This window comes from Sander vitreus, chromosome 23 (assembly GCF_031162955.1).
Source record: "Sander vitreus isolate 19-12246 chromosome 23, sanVit1, whole genome shotgun sequence".
Taxonomy (NCBI): domain Eukaryota; kingdom Metazoa; phylum Chordata; class Actinopteri; order Perciformes; family Percidae; genus Sander; species Sander vitreus.
Window position 1 is genome coordinate 2154679 of NC_135877.1, and position 14850 is coordinate 2169528.

Below are 14850 nucleotides of genomic sequence, written 5' to 3' on the forward strand. Positions count from 1 at the left end.
GTGGACGCTATATGAGCAATCTAACAGTCTGACATGTAGTCAACTGCCAGTGTGATGTTTATAGAAATTGTATGAGTCAATTGATTGGGGCAGTGCTTTGACAGTGGCAAGGACATACTTTGGGACAGTGAAAGTGCTTGTGACAGTTAACAAACAGTGATGGTCCTTATGGACAATAACAGTGTTCGTAGACAGGTCAGGGGGATATTATTGTGCTTGGTGACAAGTGTTTCTTGGAATAGACATCAAATGTCATTATTATTTATAAACTGTCTACTCGCTATTAACTTACCTGCAATAAACTATCTACTCGCTTGTCATTATAATTTCCTCCCGCCTAGTCCTTTCCCTATCATTCTTTGTACTGACAGACTTTTGTATTTTATAATATCCTCTTCCTTTCCTGTCTTCCTCCCAACATTTCTGCCATATTTAAATTCCTTTCTTCCTAACCACAGCTGTTCCCTCTCCTTTTCCAAGTGGAACTGGAACTGTTTTTTCCTTTTAGTAATGCCTCTTTCGCTAGTTTGCACCCTTGTTCCCTTTCACCCCCTCATGTACTGGCACCCAACAGAACTGAACATCAAAGGAAGAGGAAGGGGACGGACATCCGGCCCAAATGAGGGACATCCAGCGGCACCGGAGCAATCCCGGAAGTGGAACGTCCAAGGAAACTTAGTGCAGCAGATGAAAAACACATCAAGCTTATTTCCCTTCAAAATCGGAAGATGTCCAGCAGTGCCATCACTTCAGAACTGGCAGCAACCAGTGGGACCCAGGTACACCCATCTACTGTCCGGAGAAGTCTGGCCAGAAGTGGTCTTCATGGAAGAGTTGCAGCCAAAAAGCTATACCTCCGACATAGAAACAAGGCCAAGCGACTCAACTATGCACGAAAACGTAGGAACTGGGGTGCAGAAAAATGGCAGCAAATGCTCTGGACTGATGAGTCAAAATACAATAATGCGGTACAATAACGAGTGTCTGCAGGCAACAGTGAAGCATGATGGAGGTTCCTTGCAAGTTTGGGGCTGCATTCCTGCAAATGGAGTTGGAGATTTGGTCAGGATTAATGGTGTCCTCAATGTTGAGAAATACAGGCAAATACTTATCCATCATGCAATACCATCAGGGAGGCGTATGATTGGCCCCAAATTTATTCTGCAGCAGGACAACGACCCCAAACATACAGCCAAGGTCATTAACAACTATCTTCAGTGTAAAGAAGAACAAGAAGTCCTGGAGGTGATAGCATGGCCCCCACAGAGCCCTGATCTCAGCATCATCGAGTCTGTCTGGGATAACATGAAGAGACAGAAGGATTTGAGGAAGCCTACATCCACAGAAGATCTGTGGTTAGTTCTCCAAGATGTTTGGAATAACCTTCCAGCCGAGTTCCTTCAAAAACTGTGTGCAAGTGTACCTAGAAGAATTGATGCTGTCTTGAAGGCAAAGGGTGGTAATTTTTTTAAATTGTTTTTCAGCCTCAGAGGGGAGAGAGTGAGAGCGGCTGACTGTTCGCCTGAGATCAGTAGAGCAGACCACTCTGCAGAGCCGTGTATAATTATGACTTTATGACATTTCATAAACAGCTGATTGAGCGGCATTGCGCCGCTGCTACATGCATATAGCGGAAACCCTGCATGTGCACGTGTGGTGCTGATGTTGCGCGATGGTGTGCTGTACAGGATTTTAAGGCACCAGAAGACAGCTGGACCTTGGGTGGTATGATTTGTGCACTGCCTCCTGGAGAGAAAGCTGACTGGCCGCGGCGCTTACAGACTCTGACTTTCATGTACAACTGTGCAGCCCATGAGACAACAGGCTATCCCCCCTTTTACCTCATGTTTGGCCGGGTCCCCCGCCTACCTGTTGATGTCCTCTTTCGTACTGTCCGCAATGACTCTGATGTGACAAGCTATGATAAGTATGTGGCATGTCTTGCTAACGATCTGAAAGAAGCAATGGTGATCGCCCGGGATCTTGTTGCAAAGGAGCAGGATAGGCATGCCCAACTCTACAACAGGAAAGTGAAGGTATCTAAAATTGACTTTGGTGACAGAGTGCTTGTGGCCAACAGGATAGAAAGAGGAAAAAGCAAACTTGCTGACCGATAGGACTCAACCATCTATACTGTGGTCGACGTGAAAAAAGAGATGCACACCTACAGGATCTGTGATACACTCACTACTGGTGGATAGGAAATTAACTAACAATGTTAAGATCATTAAGCCACTGACACATACAGTATGTTCAAATTTGATTAATTCAATAATTTATTATTTTTTGTCTTAATTCCACTAGCCATTTTCATATTATACCAACATTTGCAGCATCCTGAGCCTTTTTGGTAAGGTTGCTAGGAAAACTCAGCCCAGAGTAGTTTTATCCTCTCCGAAACAAGTTTCCTTTTATTTTTAAAGAAGTATAGAATTTTTTTTGCAATTTTCACTGTCTCTCGCAAATTCATTCAACAAAAATACAAAAGACATTGCAACTTTTATTGCAATTTTTTACAAAAGCTCCCACCAAATCAGGCATTTTGGGCCGCAACATTCTAAAAAAAAAGGCAGCGAAATCCTGGGGGGACTGAACAATGAGCATGAACATCATATTCTGGCCTGGAATGTCCAAATGCTTCAAGGACATAGAATGGGAGCCAGAGCCTTTAGCTATCAGGCTCCTCTCCTGTGGAACCAGCTCCCAGTCTGGGTTTGGGAGGCAGACACTGTCCCCACATTTAAGAGTAAACTTAAAACTCCTCTTTGATAAAGCTTATAGTTAGGGAGTGAGGAGTTGCAGCATTCGCCTAGACCGGCAGGGGAGGGTGTATTGCCTCAGACACGGCACCCCTTCTCTGCTTCTCTTCATAGTTGTCAGATTCATCTACCAACCCTTATAGAACTGGCTCAGGTTTGACTTGGACCAGCTCTTAGTTCTGCTGTTATAGTTTTAGACTACCGGGGGTACCTCCTTTGACACACTGAGCTGCTCTCTCCTCTCTCTTTCCATCTGTGTGCACTCATGTCCCAGAAATGCTTGTTACTAACTTAGCTCTGGGGAGCTTATTCCCCGGAGGCCTTATGTTTTCTCGCCTCACACCTAAATCATGGTTGCAGCTGCCGCCGTGGTCCTGCTTGGCGCCCTGCTACACCCTGCTACACTCTGCAGTGCCCTGCTACACCCTGCTACGTCATGAACTACTACAACTACTATTTCTAATCATAGTTCCATTGTCTTTATTGTGACTATTATTGCCACTGTTCATCACACCCCCAACCGGCACCGTCAGACAACCGCCCACCAAGAGCCTGGATCTGTCCTAGGTTTCTGCCTACAAGGAAGGTTTTCCTCGCCACTTTTGCACTAAATGCTTCCTCTTGGGGGAATTATTGGAATTGTTGGGTCTTTGTAAATTATAGAGTGGGGTCTAGACCTACTCTATCTGTAAAGTGTCTTGAGATAACTCTTGTTAGTGTCCGAGCGCCGACATCGGCGAAGGCCCTATTAAAGCTGAAGGAAATATTCCTTCTTTCTTTCTTTCTGCAAATGAATCACCTCTTTGAGAGGCTTAGCATACTCAAAAACTCACCATAATTGGTGGTCGGATCAATCCTGTTGAAAACTTAGGTATTTTAAGGGTTTCGGGAATAGACCAACAACAATGGCTCGCTAGCGCCCCCTACAAAGTTAAAAAAATTGAGCACCTGCAGTACGTTTAACGTAGACTAACGAAACTTGGTACACATATGTAGCATGTCAACACGTACAAAAAAGCTCATTGGAGCCATACCCTAAACCCCACGGGAAGTCCGCCATTTTGAATTGAAAGTTCAAAATTAGTGCGATTTTGGCCATTTCCACATCGTACTTTAACAAACTCCTACAGATTTTATCCGATCAACTTCAAATTTGGTCTGTGCCATCTCAAGACGTTAAAGATGAAAAGTTATTAAAAGAAACTTTTCATCATAAGGCATGGCTGTGGTGGGGTAGCCATTTTGTGCGTTTCGCCATTGAAACAGGAAGTGGGTGTAACTTGAGTTTACATTGTCCAATTGGCTCGAAACGTTTCAGGATTCATAAGAGTCCAATCCTGACGACATCTACAGGCCGATATTGGCTCAAAGTCATAGCGCCCCCTAGTAGCAACAGGAAGTAGACCTAAAAGTCAAGGTGCTATAGTTAACGAACTCCTCCTAGAGATTTCATCCAGTGGACTTCAAATTTGTTTTGTACCATCACCTTAAAGATGAAAAGTTATTAAAAGCAAAACTTTTCTTCCAACGGTGTGGGTGTGGTGTGGCGGCCATTTTGAGCATTTATCGATGAACGAAGAAGTTGTTGTAACTTGAGTGTACATTGTCATACCTGCACGAAATTTCTCACGTTTGACAAGGGTCCAGGCCTGAGGACATTTATAGGCCAAAATTTACTTTTGGTCACAGTGCCCCCCCCCCGCTGGCAACAGGAAATCAGCCTTGTATGAAAAACATCATCCGATTTACATGAAACTTATGTGTGGTCGACATGTGATACTGAGCCGCCCCCTATACTTTAACCAAGCCCACTTACTCAGACCACGCCCCCTTTCATAACATTTGAACCGTTTAAGGTAGAGTCTTGTGTGAGGTATCATTGAACTCAGGAGAGTTTCTTTTTGATTGGTGATAGTTTGACCCGCCCCCTATGCTGTAGCCATGCACCTTTTTTATAACTTATGAACTGTTTGATGTTAGACCCTTCTGTGAGGTATCATTGAACTCAGCAGAGAGTTCCTTATTCACTGGTGATGGTTTCGCCCTCCCCCCTATGCTTAAGCCACGCTCCTTTTCATAACTGGTGACCCGTTTAAGGTAGAGTCTTATGTGAGGTATCAATGACCTCAGCAGAGACTTCCTTTTTTATTGGTTAAGGTTTGCCCCGAACCCTATGCTTTGGCCATGCCCCCTTTTCACAGCTAATGAACTGTATGACAGAGTCTTCTGTGAGGTATCATTGAACTCAGCAGGAAGTTCCCTTTTCATTAGTGACTATTTGCAGTGTCTGCATGGTCGCAAGGAGTGGCGTCCGCCAGTAACCCCAACGCACGCAGAGGCGCGAGGGCCCGTCCAATGCTGTTTGCAGCTTTACTTATGATTGATACTTTAAATAAAATTGAATTGAACTGCCAGGTGCAATTACATAAAACACTTAAGTCAATAGTTTGGTAGTTGTAAATGTGGGGAATGAGAGGAAGAGAAAAGCCAGGGGAGTGATTGTCTCCCTGCCTCTTCTCTGGAGATGTCTGGAAGTAGCACTTCCTGACACAAGAAGTGGGATATTTAGTTATTTACTCAAGAGGTCTGGGTAAGTGCCTGTCTGGAGTGTTTATATGATGTGTCTTAGGGGTGGTGCATGGGGTGGTGGTGTGGTATATACTACTTTATGGGGTTCCACTGCAAATCCTTCTCAGTGTTCTGCTTGTCTGTTAGAAACAGAAAGGCATACTGTGACAGGGCTCACAGTTTGTAAGGACTTTCTCTTTCTAACATTGCCCCCCAAATCCATATGGCCTCAAAATGCTGTTTGCACTGACTTGCATATTCAGTACAAATCCAAAACCAGATTGTACTGTAGCTGCCTTTTATCATAATGTGTGAAAAGTAGAGGACATCAATTTTACTAATACTATTTGTTATAAAGGATAGATTGTCATGATTATTTGTACAGATACCCATGGCCCCAGATTAGGACTCCTAGCAATCCCCCAAGGTTCTCGGAAATTGGCAGAGACCAGCCCACCAGGGAAGGAGATCGGTTGACCCAGTCTGAGAATATTTGTATCTATATTTAATATTTGGATCCATTAAAACTAGCTCTTTTTACAGTGTTGCATAGTAGTATTACTCAGCTTTTATTTTTAATGTTCATAAGAGATGATGTTTGAGATTATAAATGTTTGAAATCACACATCAACAGTGATCTTAGAAGGCAGAACAGGAAGTTGTGACTTATACTTTATTATTTTTATGTAAAAGTCATTTAGGTGCTTATTCAGACATGAGACTAACATGTTAAATTGGAATTTGACTGATAAAAGGGTCTTTAGACATGTATGTTGCGCGGTATTTTTATTTTGCACCCATTTTATTAGGTTAGGCTAGTCTGGAATGGAAGTACATTTCTCTCTGTGTGTTACGGTTCTCAAAATCCCCTTGTTAATGTTAACGTTACCTGGCAAGCCTAGCTAGCTAGCTCTGTAATTTATTTTTGCTGTGAACATTTTATTCAAAAGGAATGCAGATCTCATTTACAGTCGCTTTTATTAATGCTGTAATGATGTGACAACTCATATTCATGTAACATTAGGCCTATTTGTATTCCTTGTGTTTTATTATAGAAAGTGCAACGGCAATAATATTCACCCCTATGTTGTAACATTACCGTTTGTAACATTAACGTTGCTGTTTGAAACATTAATACTTCCAAACTTAAAACTAAAAACACTCTGTGCTCTCTCCACAGGCAAACAACGAACAGCCCAGGGTCCCGCTGAGACCAGACACAGGCAAACAGCAATAGGCCATACACAATCAATCAATAAATAAATAAATTTGTTAAAATACCACGTGTGTTTATTTTACCTATGTACTAATATATGTAAATCTGTGCACCAATTATTTTTCGTTGTAATGTCGGATAGTGACATGCATTAAATGTTCTGATGTCTTAAGTGGTGTAGACCAGAGCATTGATTAAGCATGTATTTAGTATGTATAATAGCCTATTAATAAGGATTCAGCACTTACAAACACCATGGGGCTCCAGGGAGCATCCAGGCTATGAGGAACTGTGTGAAGATGTGACTCTCTCATGGTAGTTCTTTTCTAATAAGCAACAAATGAAAATAAAAGGCTATGCCCAATGTTTGGTTTCTAATTAGAGTGTAATTCCATATAACAGTGACTAAGTATAGTATATTTCGGGTTTAATAAGGTAATGTATACAGTTTCTAATTACAGCATAATTTAGGTCAATGGTGTCCAACGTTAACTGTAATCAGGGTATAACTGTTCTGTCTAATAAAGATATTATTTCTAGTTTTGTTTTAATTTAATACAAAGTAAAGCTTATTACGTCCTAATTATAAACTAATTACAGCATAATTTAGATGTTTACCTGTTCATTTACTGTCTAGATATGGCCACATTATTTCTAGTTTGGTCTTATTACGTATGGAGGATATATTTATTCATAATTCAAATTGAAAATCCAAAGAGAAAACGAAGCGAGTTATTTTTTCTTTTGAATTTTCCATTTGGGTTTTCCATTTTGATTTTCCATTTGGCTTTTCCATTTGGCTTTTCCATTTCGATTTAACATTTGGCTTTTCCATTTCAATTTAACATTTGGCTTTTCCACTGACAGATGTCAAAATAAGGAGGCATGGCCCAAAGGCTGGTGGGAGGGTCTGAAACGAAAGGGGTGCAGAGGCACCTTATGGACAGCAGGGGGAGCTGACTGCTGAGAAACACAGTTCTCTTAATACATCTATGGGCTAGCTTGGCCTCTTGTTTCACATTAGATGATAGAAACTGATGATGTAGGCTAAACACAAACAACATTACTGTAATTGGGCCCGTGTACTTTTTCGTTCATTTGATTTCCGATTTTAAAACGATATCCAAACCTTGTTAATATTGCTGACAATGTGTTCAAACGGAAAACGAGCCATATTTCAGGAAATAAACTTGTCCATGATTCTATTGAGAGACTTCCAGCTGACAGCGGGGTCTGTGAGCATCACTGGCCAGGCCGGCAGGGAAGCGATCCCGGCTACCACCAGCTGGCTGTCACGTCAGACTGGAGCTTCTCGAGTCCGACAACATCGCAGAAAATGTGCAATTGGCCATACATTTTTGAAAACACTGCCCATATTCAAATTCTACACAGTTGATTTCTCGCATAAAAAAGTCTCAGAATTGACTATAGTGGTGAAATAGCAGACGGAAATTGTAAAAAAAAAAAAGAAAAAAAAAAAGAAATTGATTCTAGAATCTAGTTCAGGAGTTTACCGTAGTAGCAGCAGCCAAACAACTGGAAACTTTTTACAATTTTCATCTGAAAAGCCAAATGGAAAATTCAAAAGATAAATCATTTTACATTTCAACTTTGGTTTTTCAGTTTCCTTTTTCTTTTTTAAATTCAATTATGGCATGATTTTTCTTAGTAGCGTAGTAAAATAATAATATTTTTAATTTGATCTTGCTTCGTTTTCTCTTTGGACTTTCAATTTGAATTATGAATAAATATATCCTCTATAATTACATATTATCATGTTAATGTGCTGTAAAATAAAGTAAGAGCAGAATATGTTTACAGCAATTACTATCTACAAATAACTGGGATGTTTTGGGACAGATCACATTACTGTATTGTGTAAGCAGGTTAACTTAATTTTAATATTTTAAGTGGCGTTTTTTTTGCAGGGTGCAAATGTTCCACCAACGCAAGTTCCATCCCAAGACCATTTTGCAGAGCCACCGCCACTGTGTCCGGAATTTAGCACCGCCCAAGACAATTGTAATTGGTTTACAAAAATGCAAATAACCCAGAGCAGAGTTTTTTTCTCCTATCCCAGAGTGTATGTGTGGTGTAGCCAGACCTTACTCCACACAGCGCTGTGGAGATAGGTCTGGCAATGCAAGACTAGGTTTAGGCTAAAAGATGCACCATTAAGAATTGCCAGAAGTAGATATTGTAGATAATCAATGGAAATATGTTGACAGTGATGTACAATGTACCGTACTGGGGCATGACCATTTTTGTTGGCAGTGAGCAGTCGCATGTTTATGTTTATATATGTTATACATTTGTTGTTATATATTTACTATGAATGTTTCCTCGTTATGTTGATAAAAAAAAAAGATCTGGGTCCATTACTTGTTCTACAAAACAATTTGCTAATGGTATTGACATAATTATTAGGAAATAGCATTGACATACCGTATCAGACTCTCAACCATTACTACGTCCATGCAGCAACAGCACTGTGGTATTACTAAATGTTACATGCTGTACCACACTGCACAGTTTAGTACAGTAATGTTATGCTGTGCACATGTGGATGTCCATCACATTACAGATGTGTTGTCATTTCCTTTTCCCCTCCTTAAACCTACATGTATTCATGTGCGAGTACCAAAGTTACCACATCAGATTTCTTATTATGTGTATTTAGACATACAATATAATCTGATTCACTTCACTGTGGTAAAATGACCCATTATCATGCTTGTATGAATCAGAGTAGTAAAGAGAAGGGCAAGGAGTATTAAGCTGATCCACATCTCAATACACACACATGCATCCTCTTCGTGGGTCAATCGGGAGGAATTAGCACAAGGCTTTATGATGGGCACTGGCATTAACAACGGGAGGTGCGGTGGAAGGGGGGCCAGCCGCTGAGTGTCGAAGCCTTACAGGGAACAGAGAGTCGGCCAGAGAGTCGGTGAAACACAATATTGACCTTGTAGTTGAAAAAGGAGCCTCATATAGGAATGACATTTCCTCCTATGGAGTCCGTTCGTTCGCATTCGGAGATCGCCTATTTTGGACTGGGAAAATGGCGGATAGCATAAACAACAACTGCTAACGTGAGTTGCTCAAAACCTTTCTTTTTAGTAAACTATGGGTACACAAACAATGTTCTCAATGCTGAGTTCATGTGTAGAGCCCCTGGTGATACTTGGAGCAAAGTCTCATGTTGTGTCGAGCCTTCTTAGTGTTTTAAAAATAGCTATTTTGAGGCTAGCATCAAAGTGCCCTTAGCACTCCCATTCAAAAGGCCATTTGACCCAAAAATGAGAATACGGTAAATCTTAAGTGACGCTTCCGTCCTAAATATGCTTTTAAACTAAAGTTTGACTCGGGTACATTAAAAAAAAGAGACCCTAGGTTGCATTTTGGCGAGAGTTACGCTTTAAGGTCTGCAATCAGCACGGAGCAAGTATAGAGAATCACCACGTGATGTTGTTCCAGACAACACAGGATTTAACCCACCTTTTCAACAAAACAAAGGATTTATCGGCACTGCAATTTTTTTTAAAAGATCAAACATAAAAAACTCACACGTATGTCTTATTTATGGATGCCATACTTTTTATTGTGCTGGATAAAACAGTGAATATCTATGAAGACTTTGTTTAGAAAGCAAGCAAAATGTGTAGTGAAATAAAAGACAGTAATACTATGTGGATAGAGAAAGCAGTAAAAATTAGATACAGTAGAAGACATTTGAAATGATACAGGAGGAGCAAGACAGAGGGAGAGCTGGGAAATCTCTCTACTTCCCTCACAGCTAACTACAAAACATTGCATAAGGTAGGAAAAATCCTTTTCAAAGTTTATATGTCCAGTCTTACCTAATGGTGACTGAGAGGCAGAGAAAAACGGTCTTATAAAATTCATCTCCCACAAAAATAAACTATGTATATATAAAATGTTAAAATGTTCTCCATATGTTCTTGGACACCTGAATTCTAAACAGTTTTTAAGTTTGAAAATGAGGTAAAAGTAGGCCTTTCTGGAGGTAGTAATGTGTATTCGATTGTACTAAAACATGATATCATGAAGAGAAAAGATCAACTTCATTAAGACTCCCAGAGCTGAAAGCTTGTCAACAGCTTCTACAATCATTTTTGCCCAACAGCGAGGTAGCATCACCTCCAGAGAACATTAGCAGGTGTTTTAGATTCTACTAAACTCATCTCATCCACATCTCTGAAGGAAATGACAAACTTCAAAAGCTCAAAAGTTGGAGCGAGTTGAGCTCATTGGCGCCACTTAGATTCCATTTACATCTGGTATTATCATGTGATACATTAACATGCCTTTTTCCTTATCCAGAAATATATAGATCACTTGTTAATACCAGGTATAAATGGGGTCTGTCTGGCTGATGGATGGTGTTAAATGATGAAGCCTGTCTGTTTCAAAGCCATTCGTTCAAAGCTACTGATCAGCCTGCATCAACAGGTGCACGCAGTTTATACAGTATGTTTAGCTAGCTCCTTTAACAGCAGCTTTTGATTCTCTTTGTTTGGATTTTCTGGATTATTTCCTTCGCCAAGGAGGTTATGTTTTCAACTCGGTTTGTTTGTGAGCAGGATTAAGGTAAAAATGACTTGGTGGAAGGGTGTAGCATGGGCCAAGGAAGTACCCATTACATAGTGCTGAGACCACAAATTTCACAACTGTGTCAGGCTTGCATGCGAACAGCATCCATGCAACACTGAGGCGAGTGTCTAGGTGAATTTCAAAGCTTCGAGCAGCAAGGCAAGGAGGGGTCGGCGATCAGAGCAGAGTGTGCTTCTCTCTGGCTCTGTACAGAGACACAGCGCCTCTGCTCCGCCTAGATTGCAAAATGTACAAATTATATTCAGGCCTTTTCATTGGGCATCAAACTCACATTTACACGCTTATTGTTGAAAATATGACTTGAAGCATAGATAAACGCTTCAGGTCACCTTTACGCACTTGAGATGCAGCTGAGATGCAAACCTGACAGAGTCGGTTCAGACAGCTGTATAGATTAAAATGAAAGTGTATCTGTTGCGTGAGACGTGCAAGTGAAGAATGCTTGCAGTCGATACACAGGGTTAGACTTTGGAGTGGATCCGAATCATGGGGCAGATACCAATTATTTTTCACTTTCGTTAATATTGAGAGATTGGGCCTGGCATTGGCGGAGGTCTGAGCTCACCGACTGCCCTTCTCATTAGAAATAGCATTACCTGCACAGTGTGTGGATATGTTAGTCTTTGAAGGCAATATAAATATTTTCACTAACTTGTCATTACTAGTGTAATCCCTCCAGATTTCTGACTCAAATTACATTTTTCAAACCATATTTAGGCCTTCTGACAACCGATGAGATATCTTTCACCTCTGTTTGTCCAGTAAAGAGAGAGTCTCAGTGTTTAGTCTAGCTTAGCATAAAGACTGGCGACAGATAACCTTGCTTGGCCAAATGTGAAGTACTAGCACATGTGTTGTGCATGTTGCTAGCTAGTTAACAGCTCCTGAACGAGGTCACTTCAGGTTCAACCCAGGGTTTTGTGTATCACGACGGAGGATCAGTTGTTACCGGGTTAAATCGCCGTGGTAACTTATGCTGAACACCTAACCTGGTCGGGAGCAGGTTAAGTTGGAGATTAGAGATGAACCGGTGTAAAAGCACCGCCTACTGACCAATCAACACTCGATTGATAACGGCGTCACCGTTCTTAGACCTTTTAGAGAACATTTCGAGACCGACAACCCCGTTAACATTCCCTGATGGGTATTTTTATGAAAGATACAGATTTTCAGCAGAGGGAATTACGTTAAGGCTATTTGTCGGCTTGTTGAGCCGTGTGTTGCCAATGCCACATATCGGTTTGAATTATGTTTTTATATATTTTATTTGCTCTCACGATGGCTTCCCACTGCCAGGGTTGCAACTGAAATACTAGGCTAAAGGAACGACAGTTTATGGAAAGCACAAGTGTAATTATGGTCAGATCTTGGTCCTGACTGATGGAGAAGTGATATTAATAAGAGTTGTGATTTACACATCTACAGCGTCAGCTATTTATTTGCCAGCTTTCCTCCTGTTTTAGGAAGCAGCGACTGTATTGCTTTTTGCCTGTAAAACCGTGTCTGTGTTCTTCATATTTATGTAGGATTATAGTTTGCTCTTCTTATATAAAATGGTAGATGTTTGCGATTGGTCGTGCTGTGCAAACACCGCCTCTTTTATGTGAACGTGCGCGTCGCTGGATTGGGAAACCCTGGGTTGACTGAACTAGATGATAACCAGCGTTGTGTCACAAGTTATGCGGACCGTGGTTGTTAGGTTAGGTGAAGCCGGGTAACTGAAAGAAATCCAGGGCATGTTGATCTGGATTCGTAGTACAGGCCTCTGGTAACATCTGTACAGTTGTTACGCTGGCTGTTTGGGATGAATAAACACACTGCACAAACAGTACAGGGGTCAAATTTGAATAAAGCAAGGTGAGAATTTGATTTGCAGTTTGAAGGCACCTTCATGGTCCAAAACACTGTGTGTGATTGTTGGTTAGTGAGAGTTTACCACAACATTGTTAAATTACTGTTCCATACTGGTGTTGCTGATGAAGGCTGGTTGACAAGCTCAATGTAGCTCCTCTGAGGCTCTACCTCAGGCCCAGTTTAAAATACCATGTCAACTTTTAACGGTTGCCATGGTGACGGGTGAAAAATTGTATAATCCATCACTAAGTAAAAAGCAATTCCATATACATCTGGTTTAACCATATCACAGGAAACAAGAAAATCACATTTGTGTGAAGTACACAAAACGCCTAATCAAGTATATCGATATCTACTAATTAAAAACAAGAAAACATATTCATGAATACAATATACAAAAGTCAAACATATCGGTTTCAAAACCTGAAAGTCACTTTGAAGGTGAGAATCCAAATGTACTGATTGGAAGCTTGATCTGATACAATATTTTAAGCAAGGAGCTTCTGCAGTCCTGGTATAGATCATATCATACATAGATGTAACTCATACTGAAAGTAAAGAGACTGGAGGTAGGTATTTGTCAATTGATTAGTCCATTTTAACAGTCTGTTTGAGGTACTGTACATATATAGGTAGTACATTACTCTGGAAAAACAACTCTAACTATTGAAAGCCAAAAAAAACAAACATTTGTAGTTTTATCATGTGGTGTCGTAACACTTGATCCTCATTAAACCATTGTGTAAATCAAAACAAAATAAATTCAAGTTACCAGTTTGCCAAACAGAAGTCCCAGTTTGCAGATAATGCTAGATATGTTTCATTACAATGTTTAGATAAAAATTAACATTAAGGTAAATAAGAAAAACAGTACGTAATATGTTAGCTGCTTTTGTGTTTTAAGTAATAAAAACAGACCACTGAATCAAGGCTTTTTCCAGGAACCTCTAAAGAAGAAAACGTCAGGCCAGTCAGTACCAAGTGATGATGGAGACAAACTCTAAAGACTGCATCTTAACAAGGACTTTAATAACTTCACTTGTCAATGTGTTGATTGGACTCATATAGTATGTATGGAAACAACCAAAGCTTTTTTTTAAGCATGGCCTTAAATTATGCACATATGGATATAGAAAGTGCAAATGTTGGACTGCAGGCTTTAAAGTAGGTCTCCAATAAAAAGGAAAAATTCAGTTTTTTAACAGCCTGTGTCTTATTTTCAAAGGTTTGACCATCATGCCTGAAGGTTATGATGACATTTCAGTCGCATTGCTAAGATCTGGCAACTCTTTAAAACAGAGTTGGAGACAGGTGTTCAAGGAAATACTCAGTTTAACTGTTTGATCCAGAAAACACAGACTAATGTTCCAGCATCTACAGAGTGGACAACTAATTCACTTGCACCACAGACTGATCTCATGAAGTGGCGTATGTATGACGTGACATAACATATGCCATTATTGGCGTGTTATCAAGACGCATAATGGCTTTTTAGCGTGTAAAGCCAACCCCGTTGTTCTTTTCCTAAACCCAACCGTGCCATTGTTGTCCCACGTCCCGCTATTGTTTTTGTAAATCCAACCGTCCCGTTGTTCTTTTCCTAAACCCAACCGGAGCTCCAAATGCAACGTCCCGTTCTGGCATAGACATACACGCGGACAGCTCATAATGCGTACAGATAACACTGACTTTAGAAAGTGGCGTGTATGTTTACGCAAAGTCATAATATCACGTTGTGCACCAATATCACTGCCAGTGAGGATCTATTACTGCCTTATGTGGGAATAAATCCCAACTGTATCATTACAGTGTCCT